This window comes from Hyaena hyaena, unplaced genomic scaffold (genome assembly GCF_003009895.1).
Source record: "Hyaena hyaena isolate Hyena2069 unplaced genomic scaffold, ASM300989v1 scaffold_90, whole genome shotgun sequence".
NCBI classification, from domain to species: domain Eukaryota; kingdom Metazoa; phylum Chordata; class Mammalia; order Carnivora; family Hyaenidae; genus Hyaena; species Hyaena hyaena.
The window spans coordinates 3,233,697-3,246,802 of NW_024080722.1; positions in this window are offsets into that span (position 1 = coordinate 3,233,697).

Sequence of the window (13,106 nt, forward strand, 5' to 3'; positions counted from 1 at the left end):
GGCTCATAACAACTAAAGTGCCTAGGGCTCACAAAAGTCATAGTGCAGCCCTGTCTGCACGTGAATTCTGCTCACTTACTTACCTTGCACTATGCAAGGTAGAAGAGGAGGGTGTGTTTGATCTGTGGTGGGTGGACATCAACAGCAAAGATCGGAGTGGAAAGGAATATATTGGGGTACATTAAAGAAGACTAAAAGGGTCTTATGCAAAGCAGGAGGTGTTTTAGTGGCTAACTCATATCGTGTGTTTGCTTTGCTAAAAGTTTTGATGTCTCAGTTCCTCCTGATGAATGTAATGCTGGTTATTTCTATCTTTCCTTATTCCCACATAGGCACATGAGGGGCTTTCACAAATTTCCTTAGAAAATGATCAGAAATGTCTCATTTCTGCTTAGGCTTCTAAAGCCACAGTAGCTGAACTTGTCTCTTTTAAATACTCAGGCTGTCTGAATGTATCACCAATAGCAACGACAACTGACATTTGTGTAATACTTAGTAGTCAAAATTATAGGCTTTGGATTCCAATAAACCTCTGTCCAAATCCTAGCCCCACACTCTCTCAGCTGATTAACAGACTAATAATATCTGTCTCTATGCCAATGCACTCTTAAAATATACTTTTCAGTTCTTTCCTTTTCTTTTTTCCTTTTTTTTTGGGGGGGGGGAGTTACATAAGCTCTCTAAGTCTGAGTGTCCACAGCTATGAACAAGATACAGAGTAATGACCTCTGAGTTATTCAGCAAATGGAAGCTACTGTGTTTATTTGAACCCCCATTTTACAGATGAGAAAACAGGTTCAGACAGCAGAAATAAATTACTCAAGGTCACAGTCAAAGAGAAACAGGGCTCAATTCTGTTATAGAACCAATTCTCCTGAGTTTCTTTGTTTCCACATTCAAGTCTCAGAGTATAATTCAAAGTCACTGAAATGACAAAGCCTTCTTTGAAGAAAGGACCATCAGCAGGTACATCAAAGGGCTTAAGATTGCTGTGAGGAACAAGGATTACTATCAGTTTAAGAGAAATGTTCTTCCACTTCTGGTTTCATTTTAGCTCTGCTTTATTCCTAAGCATCCACAGGTCACCATAAGTTTCCAATATATGTTGTTTTTGTTACTGGTATTATCCTAGGGATTTCAGACTTGGGTTCTCATTCCATTAGAAACTTCCAACAGAGACCATGAGACCATGGTCATCTTCTTTTAATTCAAGTATCTCTCATTTATTATTGTCACCAAAAATCATGGAATTAAGAATTATAGTTATTTAGAGCACAGGAGACTTTAGATACTTATGATGTAGTAATAATAACTATAATATTAATAAAAGTAAATTCAACTTTGAGCTCTCCATAGTACTGTACAGTTTTCAAAAGTCTTTTTTCCCCCAAGTTTATTTATTTTGAGAGAGAGACAGAGACCACGTGTGTGGAGGATGCAGAGAGAGGGACAGAGAGAGAGAGTCCCAAGCAGGCTTTGTGACTTCAGTGCAGAGCCAAACACAGGGTTCAATGTCACGAAGTGTGAGATCATGACCTAAGCTGAAATCAAGAGTCAGATGCTTAATCCACTGAGCCACCCAGGCATCCCCAAAAGGCTTTTAAATGTAATTTCCTTCCATCTTCACAATAATACTGTGAAATAGGCAGGACAAGTGTTATGATCCCTAGTTCACAAATGGGAAAGTGATTTGATTGCCAAATACCACACATCCATGAGTTGAGTCTCATATACAGGAATTCTGGTTCCATGTCCTTTTTCATTTGGTAAATTTCTAAACAGTTTCTCCAGCTATTCCCTCAATAGTCTAGAAATGGATGCCCATGTTTTTTAGATGTTGATGTCTATGAGAGCACAAGTAGCATCTATGCTCACAATTTAACTCAATTCAACCAATGTTGAATAGGAAATTATTGTTTGCTGGAAAGAATGGCCAAAATATAGACCTTGCCCAGGAGGATTTGACGATCTAGTGGAAGAAGTAGATATAACGACAACTAATCACAAATAAAAGTATGCTGGAGTAAGCGCTATAGCACACACATATAGCAAACACCAGCATGAAGAAAGGGAAGAAAAATTACATCCTGTGGGAAGATCTGTGAAAGAATTATAAAGCGACAACACTGTTATAGCTTGAAGATGAGAGAAATGTTGGTGGTCAAAGAAATAAGAAAGAGAACAGATGGGAGGAGCCGTCTTGAGCAAATTTATGCAGGTACTTAATATGTTTGCAGACTTGCAAATATTAACCCTTGTTTTGTACATGGGACGACACAAGCACAGAAGGTTTTTATTTTTTCTTGTTTTTTGGTTTTTTGTTTGTTTGTTTGTTTTTTGTTTTTAATCAGCATTCCTCAAGTCATAGACCCTGGAGGCACTAGAAGTAATTTGATTCTCAATCTGATGTTCCACTCACACCTTTGACCTGTCTTCATTCAGGGCTCATCTACTAAATTTCCAGATGTCTCCTCCACTCTTTCTCAAAGGATATTGTCTGCCCTCAGCAGGGAGACAGAGGTTCACATTTCTTTGCAGCCAGTATCCACTTCCCATTTTAAACCATCTGTTCACATTAGCGAGAGAAAGGAATCTGTACCTTACCTCTGTCTGCTCCTACTTATCCCTATTACCAAGATCCCACAGAGCAAATGGCCTTGTTATGTGGTAGCAATAGGCAATAAAAATACCTTGTGTTGGGTACTTAGAATACTTTACAACTAAAAACTCCAAGTTGTTTTTAAAATATTCATCATGTTTAACAATTATTTCTTTTTTAAATTACTGAGTCAACCTGTGAGTAAGAACACCAGACTAGGGGTGAGGAGAACAGATTCTGGCCACAATTCTGCAGAGTGAACTTCATAAGCCCTTCCTCTATGGGCCTCAGGTTTTCATTCTTTAAAAAAAGGAAAGAAAAAGAAAAAGAAAAAGAAAAAGAAAAAGAAAGAAAGAAAGAAAGAAAGAAAGAAAGAAAGAAAGACCAAAGCCCTTGGGCTTTAACACTCAGTGTTAATTGTCTAAAGAAAGAAATTACAAGGGCATCAGTACAAAAATTTGGTTACACTTCAGATATCCTTGGTAGGCTCAGAATAATTGATCAATCTCTTAAAAAATGTCATTTTGCCTTTTTGTCCCAATGAACCTTTGGTGAAAAGTGCTAATGGTTTGGGGAACAGAGACAAAGAAAACTGTCTTTGAGGTATTTTGTTCCCATGAAAGTAAGTCCAAAGAGTCATTTGTATATCTGTTCCCCCCCACCTCTCTCTCTCATTTCTTCCTCAACATTATGAGTCTATTGTAACATAGTGAATCATTCAGGATGTTGAAGCCAGACAGCCAAAGAGCCACAGGATTTCATCTGCCATTTGTCCTACTTTCATACAACCTTCCCTGAATTTTCCTCTTTCTGAGACTTGATTTTTTTTCAATTAAATGGGAATAACAAGACTGATTTATAGCGTTGTTATATGAATTAAATAGAATGAAGTCTTTAAAGAGCTAATATACTGCCTGGCAAAAGTAGTCCAATAAATAAAAGCTACAATGAGAATATCTGATTAAACGTCTTCACTTTTCTATTTTTGGAGGCAATCACTAGACTAACTAAAAGTGAAGTCAGATGAGCCAGGCTTCAAATCATGGCTGTGGCATCTATTTAGCACGGCTACACCTGAGTTCCCTCATCTGCAAAATGTAGATCACTCTTTCTAGTGGGGCTTTTGTGAGTGTGAAATGAGTTCATACCTATGTAACATTTTGTATATAGCCATAAACATGGTAAATCCTTGATAAATGTCAGGATCATTAACATTGTCATTGATTAGTCACTCATTAATTCATTCAGTCTCCAGTATTGCTGTCCTACAAATATTTCCTGAGCATCTAACAGGTGCTAGGCTCTGTGCTGTGTTGGGCACATAATGGAAATTATGTTCCATTTGCTTCCCCAGTATGAGCTTACAGTCTAAAAATAATTTTTTAAAGACATAGATATTTCCAATTCAGCATCTTACAGTATGCATAAAATGCTATGGACTCTCAGGGAAAAATATTTAATTTGGCTGAGATGGGGCTCAGAGATGGTCTTGTCAGGGAGATGATGAGAGGGTCAAACCAAGAAGGATCAAGAACTATAGGTAGGTCAAAGGAGGCTAAGAAAAGGTAGGTATATTCTAGGAAGGTGACTATCAGAAAATAGTGATTCTCAAATTTTGTATGTTAGAGTCACCTGGGGAGCTTTGAAAGCCATGGATGCCTGGGCCCCTTCCCACAGCAAATGAAACAGAATCCCTGGGGATGGGACTCAGGCATCAGTGTTTTTAAACCTCCCTAGGTGATTTCAACGTGCAGCCAAGTGAGGAGGCACTGGTAAAAACTATGACAGCATAATTAGTGTTGGGGATGGAACATGTACTGACCTGGAATAAGTCAGGGCCAATGAGGATAGGCCCAAATAATAGGACGATGAGTTTGGACTTGGTTTCTACCTGGCATTTAGCCATTGGAGAATTGAAAAGGGGAGAACAGAGTGAAAAGGGGAGAACATATCTGCATTTTGGAAGGATCTCTTTGGACACAATTCAGTGTTGAATTCCAGAGGGAAAAAATGAAAAATAAAATAAAGCAAAATGTGATACAGAATCTTCACAAAGCATATAGCCTATAGATTAGTCCTGGAAGAGTGTTCTCTGTATATGGTTTAATAACATGGAGAATTTATAAATATACTGATGCTTAGTGCTCTCCTCAGCATCCAGAAAAAGTTCTTGTGATATGGGACTTTGGCATTTATACATTTATGAGGTTCCCCTACAAGGATTAAAGACACCTGCAAATGGTCTGAATAACCATCTTACAAAGGATATTCAATCATTGAGCAACAGAACTTCATCACTTATGTGTAGATCAGGCCAGGTTAGTAACCAGATCAGTTCTTGGACAGAAGGCTGCTAGGTCTCCCAGACTTCTAATCCTTGGTTTTTCTATCCTTGGTCACTTTTCTTCTTGCCCTTTAACATCATAGGTGACCACAACTCCACTTGTCTATATTTCTATCAAATTTAGCACTCCCATAAAAAACTGAAACATGCCATTGACTCTTTACTGAAACTGGAATCATGTGTGTCTGCATCTAGAACAATCTCTGTGAAATGCAAGGGTTTGCTGTGAAGAGAGCTGTTAGGCTCTGTAAGTCCTGGGTGGGAGGGGCGACCCCTTTTGCCTGCTGGTGGGGGTGACCAGTTGCTGCACTGATGCATAGAAGCAGACCCTTGTCATAGTACTCTGAGGTGAATCCAGGACAGATCAGCTCATTAAGCGGTAGCTGAGGCAGCTAAGGCCCACACTGATGTCTGACCCAATGCTTCTCAAGGGGAAGCAGGGAGAAGGATGATCTATCTTGACCCTAATGAAGAGATGCCAACAAGAAAGGGACAGGCAGCCACCCCAAACCTCCAGCTCACAGCTTCTTCAAGGAAGCTGACTTCTAGAAGCAAGCAGATAACTGCATTCCTATGACTCAACAGTGACACCCAGTGACTCTCTCTGACAATCCCAGGTGGCTGTTCCTGGAGGATCTTTGAGGGGAATACATTTCAGCCTCCATTACCTAGCACTGAAGCAGCAGCGGCAATCACATCAAATTCAGTCCCGAATAAGACAAACATAATAATAAATCCCAGTTTGCATTAACATAATCATCTAACTGTTGAAGCATATTCGTCTCCCCCGTTGGGCCATGTCTGATGTCAAACATAATACCACCATGTGGTATTATACCTGCTTGACTTTGGAGTCCCATGGAAGTGATTTTCTCCATTACAACCTTTGTCCAAATTTCAAGGACCCTTATTTTCTGTCATTCTCTCTCTCTCTCTCTCTCTCTCTCTCTCTCACACACACACACACACACACACACACACACACACATACACCTTTGGGTTCAAGGAGATTTAGGCTTTAACAGTGGAAATAAGACTCTAGGGACAGGAATATAACAGACCCACACCGTTACATATTGGGGCAGCTGCATCTGGAAATGGAGACAATAATTTGTGGTGTAACCAGAGGGAAGTGACAAGCAGAGTCACAGGATTTGAAAACACAGCATATACATAACAAAAGGAACTGGGACATTTAGCTCAGGAAACAAAACTTTATGGAGTGGAGAGAACAATAAGGTTGGTTTCCTTCCCTATTGGATGGGCAAGCATATAAGCAAGAGATTATACTGGTTTTATTTGGTCCCAAAGGGGAGAAACAGAACCAATAAGGGGAAGAGTTGAGGAAACTGCTTTGAGCTCAACATAAAACAAAACAAAACAACACAACAACAAAAAACCCACTTTATAACAATTGTATCTACTGGGAAATGAAAGAATTTCAGGAGGCAGAGAATTTCATGTCATCAAAGACATAGCCCAGATATACCCCAATGAAAAAATCAAAATCAAGAAAGGGATGGAGAGAGAAAATTCCATGAGCAACACTAATAAGTAAAAGGAGAGAGATGTATGGTAATGGTAGGGATATAATTGGGAATAGGGGATAGGAGGCTGATTGAAATCTTTCTCCAACTATCACTATTTTTTCCTAATTAAAATTTTCCTTCCTCATTCTCATCAAATCAACATTTTTTCATGCTTGCTCCCTCAACCTATGTTCTCTTATTTGACACATGAAAAAGATACTTCCCCACCCCTGCCTTACTAATCCTCTTTCCTCTTTCTTCATGTTTCTTTCTCAAGAGAGGCCTAGCTAGGATCAGACTCTGACTCTTGGTGCAGTCAACTCTGTCCAGGGAGGAAGGAATTCCATTGTACACATGTATCTTCTGAGGGAGTCACTGGGGAAGGTAAGCTATGATTTTCCTATGCACTGAATGATGGACTATCAAGAAGCTGTCAAGAAGAGACAGGTACATTGAGGGAGGGAATGGGTACAGAGACAGACTTATATTTTCCCTTCAAATATCAGATTCCATGATTTTAAATCATGTTTAATATCACTCCCAGTTTACTCTTGTTATTCTCTGCTGTAACTTATCTTATTCTTCCAATAGATTATGAATAATAGAAAAAATGTAAAGAGAAAACTGAAATGATAGAAGAAACAATGCAATAGAAACATCATGGAATATGGGAGGATTAGTGTGAGGTTTTGCTTCCATTGTAGTCTGGCCTCCAATTGGAAAAAATTAGAAATCAAAATTGTGAGGCTTTAGGTTCAAAGCTGGGGTAGTATTGATATCAAATATATCTTAACTGACAGATAAGGTCAAGCGGCTGGTTTCTCTTGCAAGTAACTAAGTAGTATATCAAGGCTCGAGCCATGCAGGCTGGAGTTTAAATCTAGTCTTCAGGGGTACCTGGCTGGCTCAGTCATTTAAGCATTTGACTTCGGCTGAGATCAGGATCTCACAATTTGTGGGCTTAAGCCCTGCATCGGACTCTGTGTTGACAACTCAGAACGTGGAACCTGCTTCAGATTCTGTGTCTCCCTCTCTCTGCCCCTCCCCTGCTCGGGCTCTGTCTCTGTCTCTCTCAAGAATATACATTAAGAATAAGTAAATAAATCTAGTTTTCAGATCAGAAAGGAATGGAAACTTAGAACTGAGACATACACCTGATCCTAAACCTGAGTGCTCACTAGATAGATTTCAACTCCTGGAATAGCCTGTGCTTTACAGATATTATAGTGGATATAGATATAGATAGATAGAGATATAGATATATATAGTGGATATATATATATATATATATATATATGGATTTGAGTAACACTTGAGATACATACTATACATATGGATTTGAATAACAGTTTAAACCCTTATCAGTTATGTGAATGGAGTCATTTCCCATTCCTGACTCTTAATCTCCTCATTTGTATGACAGGAGTATCCATACTTATTTGTCAGGATATGCTGATCTGAGGCTCAGAAGATACACTATATGGAAAGTTTCTAACATGGTGCTTGACACACTGTAGATTTCTTTAATAATAACTGTTAATACTATGCTGGACCTAAGTGGGAGTTGGTATGGGAAAGACTATGGAGCCCACTCCAACAACAAGCCTAGGCGTTTGTAGAAATAGGGGATATCCAATTTTTTTCTGAGTTAGTTCCAATATATTCACTGCCCTGGTAATTGTCCTGACTTGAAAACTTAAAATTTATTGATATCAACATTTGGGAAACATTGATGGATACGATGGATTGTGTGTCTATATTCTTTTCCATTTCATATTCTATTCTCCTATTAGTTTTCTCTGGTCTTTGCTATAGCAACCAGCTGTACCCAGGTATATCCTAACAGCTCCTGATCTTAGCTGCACTGTGTATCTCTCTCTCTCTCTCTCTCTCTTTTTTTTTTTCCTCCCAAGGCTTATCTGCCTCAGTCACACGAATGCCCTGTGGGAGCCTGATCAGCCATGGTGGTGCCTGTACAAACTGAGAAATGTACAAGTGTCCATACTTCCTGGGGTGACCCTTGACCAATGAGACAGGCGTTGTGGGTAGATATTCCCTTATTCTGAGTCAGACATTTCACAAGCATGTTCCATACAGTTCCTCAGAACGTTACCAATAGGACAAAACTCTAGTTTCCAATAACAGTAACCAGCTCAATACTCTGTGCATCGGCTGCCTTCCCTTTTCTCCATGTCACAGTTCCCTAACCCTCTAAACTTGATTTTCCCTACTCTCCTGTTTCATTTTTTGAGATGCTCCATGCATGTACTGTATGATTAAATGACTTAAACTAAACTACCTCCACCATAGCTTTTGTCTCTGGCTCTGCCTTTTGAGGGGAACACAATCTACATCATACTAAGAGCTGTAGCAAGAATTCCACAATGTTAGCACAAAAGAGCTGGGTACAACTTCAGGGATAATGTAGTCAATTCCAATGTTTTATGGCTGGGTATGCAGAAACAAAAGCCACCCACCTAGGCAGCTTGGTGCAAAGGAAATGTGAAAGAAGAACTAGGGGATGGGAAAAGGGGCTGAAGAGCAAAGAAAGACAAGGTCGCCTGGGTGATGAGAGAGAGGAAAGAGCAAGCCATTAAAACATCTTAGCACAGTGGGGATGACATGTATTGAATCTACCCTGTCAGCAGAGCAGGGCGCAGTACCCACCCTGATAAATGCCAGGTTCCTCTGCTGACACTTGATAAAGGTTCCATCTAGCAGTGGAGCAGCCGCCAAGAAGGGGGTGATGGTGCTGCTTGCTATTTTAACCCCCCAGTGCTCTCCAGAGCATGACATGGAGTAGGTGCTAAATGAATGTTTGTGGAATAACGGGCAAATGAGCGAGCTTAGAGTTCAGCATTTCTATCATGAATGTGCATAGACCTAGCATTGCTGTGTGCATTTGGAGATCTAACTGTATACAAGCGCACATTGTTTTTCCCTTTTTCTTCTTTGTTATTATTTTGTGTCTGTACATTAAAAAAAATAGTGTTCTAAAAGTTCATGCCACAGTGAGTGTATCCTCCCTTGAGATCCTATACATACCTTCTGTTTTTTCAGATCTTAGACAGCCTGGTTACTTTAAATCCCATGTCCACATACTAACTCCTTCCCGTGCTTACACAGAGGATAGGGCTCTTTTTATGCTCATTTGTGTAAACATCCTTATCCCCTTTTCCTAGTCTTGCATAATTTTTTGATCGGATCAATGCTGCTTTCACAAGTTGAGAATTCTCAAAATAACTTCTTTTATTTATTTAGAGAACACATGAAGTAGAAACAAACAAATGGAAATAGATATAAGCAAACAGAGGTAACTTACTAAGTACCATGTGCCAGGCATGTTGCTGTTTATTACAACTAAACAGATGGAGACAGGGTTGCCTGGGTTTGGAGAGATCAAAGATTGTTATGGCAGAAATTTGTCTTTATACTTGACCCCTGTCTCCAGAGAGTGAACACCCTGACTTATTAGGGTAGGCATTAACCTGAATTGATTTATATCCTGAGTACTTCCAGGAATAGTGCTGGTGAAGTGTTCCTTAGTGACAGAGTGCTACACTTTGTCTTATGGAGAAAAAAGTACAGCATTGAATTTAAAATTATTCATACCTTCCTCTGGTAGGCATTATTAGCTACACAGGTGTACCTCTTTTTTATTGTGCTTTGCAGATACCATGTTTTTTTTTTTTTTTTTTTTTTTACAAACTGAAGGTTTGTGGCAGTCTTGCATTGAGTAAATCTGTCCGTGCCATTTTTCCAATGGCATTTGCTCACTTTATGTATCCGTGTAACATTTTGGTGATTCTTGCAATAGCTCAAACTTTTTTATTATTATTATGTTTGAATTGCTGCAATCTCATGATAGAACTTTAACGGATGAAGAGTTGCTTCTTATGGGTGAACAAAGAAAGTGGTTTCTTGAGATGGAATCTATGCCTAGTGAAGATGCTGTGAAGATTGTTGAAAAGACAACAAAGGATTTAGAATATTACATCAACTTAGTTGATAAAACAGCAGAAGAGTTTGAGAGGATTGACTTTAATTTTGAAAGAAGTTCTACTGTGGGTAAAATGCTATCAAAAAGCATCACATGCTACAGAGAAATCCTTTGTGAAACAAGAGCCAATCAATGTGGCAAACTTCACTGTTGTCTTATTTTAAGAAATTGCCAGAGCCACCTCAGCCTCCTGCAACCTAATCAGCAGCCATCAACATCAAGGCAAGAACTTGAACCAACAAAAAGATTACTATTCACTGCAAGTTCAGATGACAGCACTTTTCAGGATAAACTACTTTTAAAAAACGTTTAATGTTTACTTTTGAGAGAGAGAGAGATAGAGAGAGACAGAGCACATGAAGGGGAGAGGCAGAGAAGGAGGGAAACACAGAATCCGAAGCAGGCTCCAGGCTCCAAGCTGTCAGCACAGAGACTGAAGCAGGACTCAAACTCACCAGGTGCAAGATCATGACCTGAGCCGAAGTCAGATGCTTAGCAGACTGAGCCACTCAGGTGCCCCTCCCCCACTCTCTCTCTCTCCCTCTCTTTCTCAGTTCAACCATATCCATATTTGACACATTTGTCACCTATAGGCTTAATTATCATTGTTCTAGAAGCTGGTTGCCCTCTCCTCATTCCACCTCCTTGAAAACACTCATTTCTTCCAATGATGTTTACTAAACAATTAGGCTAAGCATTTTCATGGACACCATGACAAAGACAACGTGGATTCTCTTCCAGAGTGTATGTACCCTAAGTAAAGAAGATAAAGTGTAAAACCACAGATAATAGTAAAAACTCACGTGGATGATGGTGATGATAGTGTTTAGTATGTGTCAGACACTCTTCTGAGATTGAAAATGCATTATTTATTTTTATTTTATTTAAAGGTTTATTTATGTATTGTGTGTGAGAGAGAGAGGGAAAGAGAGTACCTCAAGTAGGTTCCATGCTGTCAGCATGGAGGACAACATAGGAGTCAATCTTATGCCAATGAGACCATGACCTGAGCCAAAATTAAGGGTTAGATGCTGAACCAAGATACCCAGGTGCCCCTGAACATGCATTATTTCATTTAATCTTCATTGCAGACAACTGCCCATGCCCCATGCAATACCACCTTGACCCACCTAAATTCATCTGAAATTAAAGTAGATGATTTTCATGATGCTAAGCACTTCCTCTCTCAAGGGCCTACATCTCTCTGCTTTCTTGCCTGCTATTATCCAAAACCACAGGAATCTTCTCAGCCATCAGGTAGAACATCCAGGAAATGTCAAGGAGTTAATGCCCAGGGGCAACCCTTAACTACTGAGGCAATGAGAGGTGGGGGTTGGCAGATGAATACCCAGTGTCCCCATACCTTGGTGGGACAACTCCCAGGCACTTTCTACCGTTTCTCAGAAGATTCTAGTAGCCCACACGGGTAATGTAACCATTAGAGAATACTTTGTTTCTCTCTTCGCTCTTTTACTTCCCCACCCTCCTGCTAGTACTTTCTGGTATTATCTTGCAAATAAACTACCTGCAACCAATCACTGTCTCAGAATCTGCTTTATAGGATAGAAGTGTGTCTAGAAAATAATGCTCAGGGTGGTATTCTGAATTTGGAAAAATCACTGGTCAGAGCAAAACCAGGGCTGTGGCAACCCAAAGCACAATGTAGCATCACAATTACTACGTCTTACTAAGTAAATTGAAATAAGATGCAGATAGAGGGTGAAGACTGGCTAATACAACAGCTCTAGCACTTAAAAGAGATAGGGACAAAGGAATTATAAGAATGATGGAACTGGATATATCTTGGTAAATGCCCCAGAGATCTAGAGGGTAAAAAAATTGTACGCTTCGTTTATCACTATCAGTACAGGATGTCCTGTGAAAGCCAGAAAACCCCCATGGCAATATTTCTAATCTAGAAGAGGCTGATTCATTATCAACAAAGAGAGAAGTTGGACTGATACTTTCCTCAAAAATCAAAATTTTGTGGCTCAGTGGGTTAAGCCTCCAAACTTCAACTCCAGTCATGATCTTGCAGTTCAGGGGTTTGAGCCCCATGTCAAGCTCTGTGCTGCCGGCTCGGAGCCTGGAGAGTGCTTCGGATTCTGTGTCTCCCTCTTTCTCTGCCCCTCCTCTGCTCACACTCTGTCTCTCAAAACTGAATAAATATTTTAAAAATTTTTTAAAAATCAAAATTCTCTCAAAAGAGAGTAATAAAGAAAGAAGTTAGTATGACTTGTTCATCTCCAGCAACTAGAGGGCAGACAGTCATGAAAATCAAGCCCAATATTAGATCTACAACTACTCTAAGGAATACAAAGGAGATGGAACGTTTAGTTCCATTAGGTCGTTTATGTTAACTCAGTGCTCTGGTAAGTAGTGGAACTCAAAGACTTGGTGAGTGGGTATCTGGGTAAATGCTCTTAAGAAAGAAAACTCTCTACATGATTACCCAGCACTTTCCAGATTGGAGAGGGGAAAAACCATTTCATTTTTCTTGGTAAAGAGGAGTAGACTCTCATTGCTGGAAATATAACCCCAAACAGATACCTCTCAGGATAATGCTCCTCTCTTCAGATCTTTGGTCATCTCCTGCCATTGCTTCTTCACCACTAACTAGTTGTATCTAGGCAT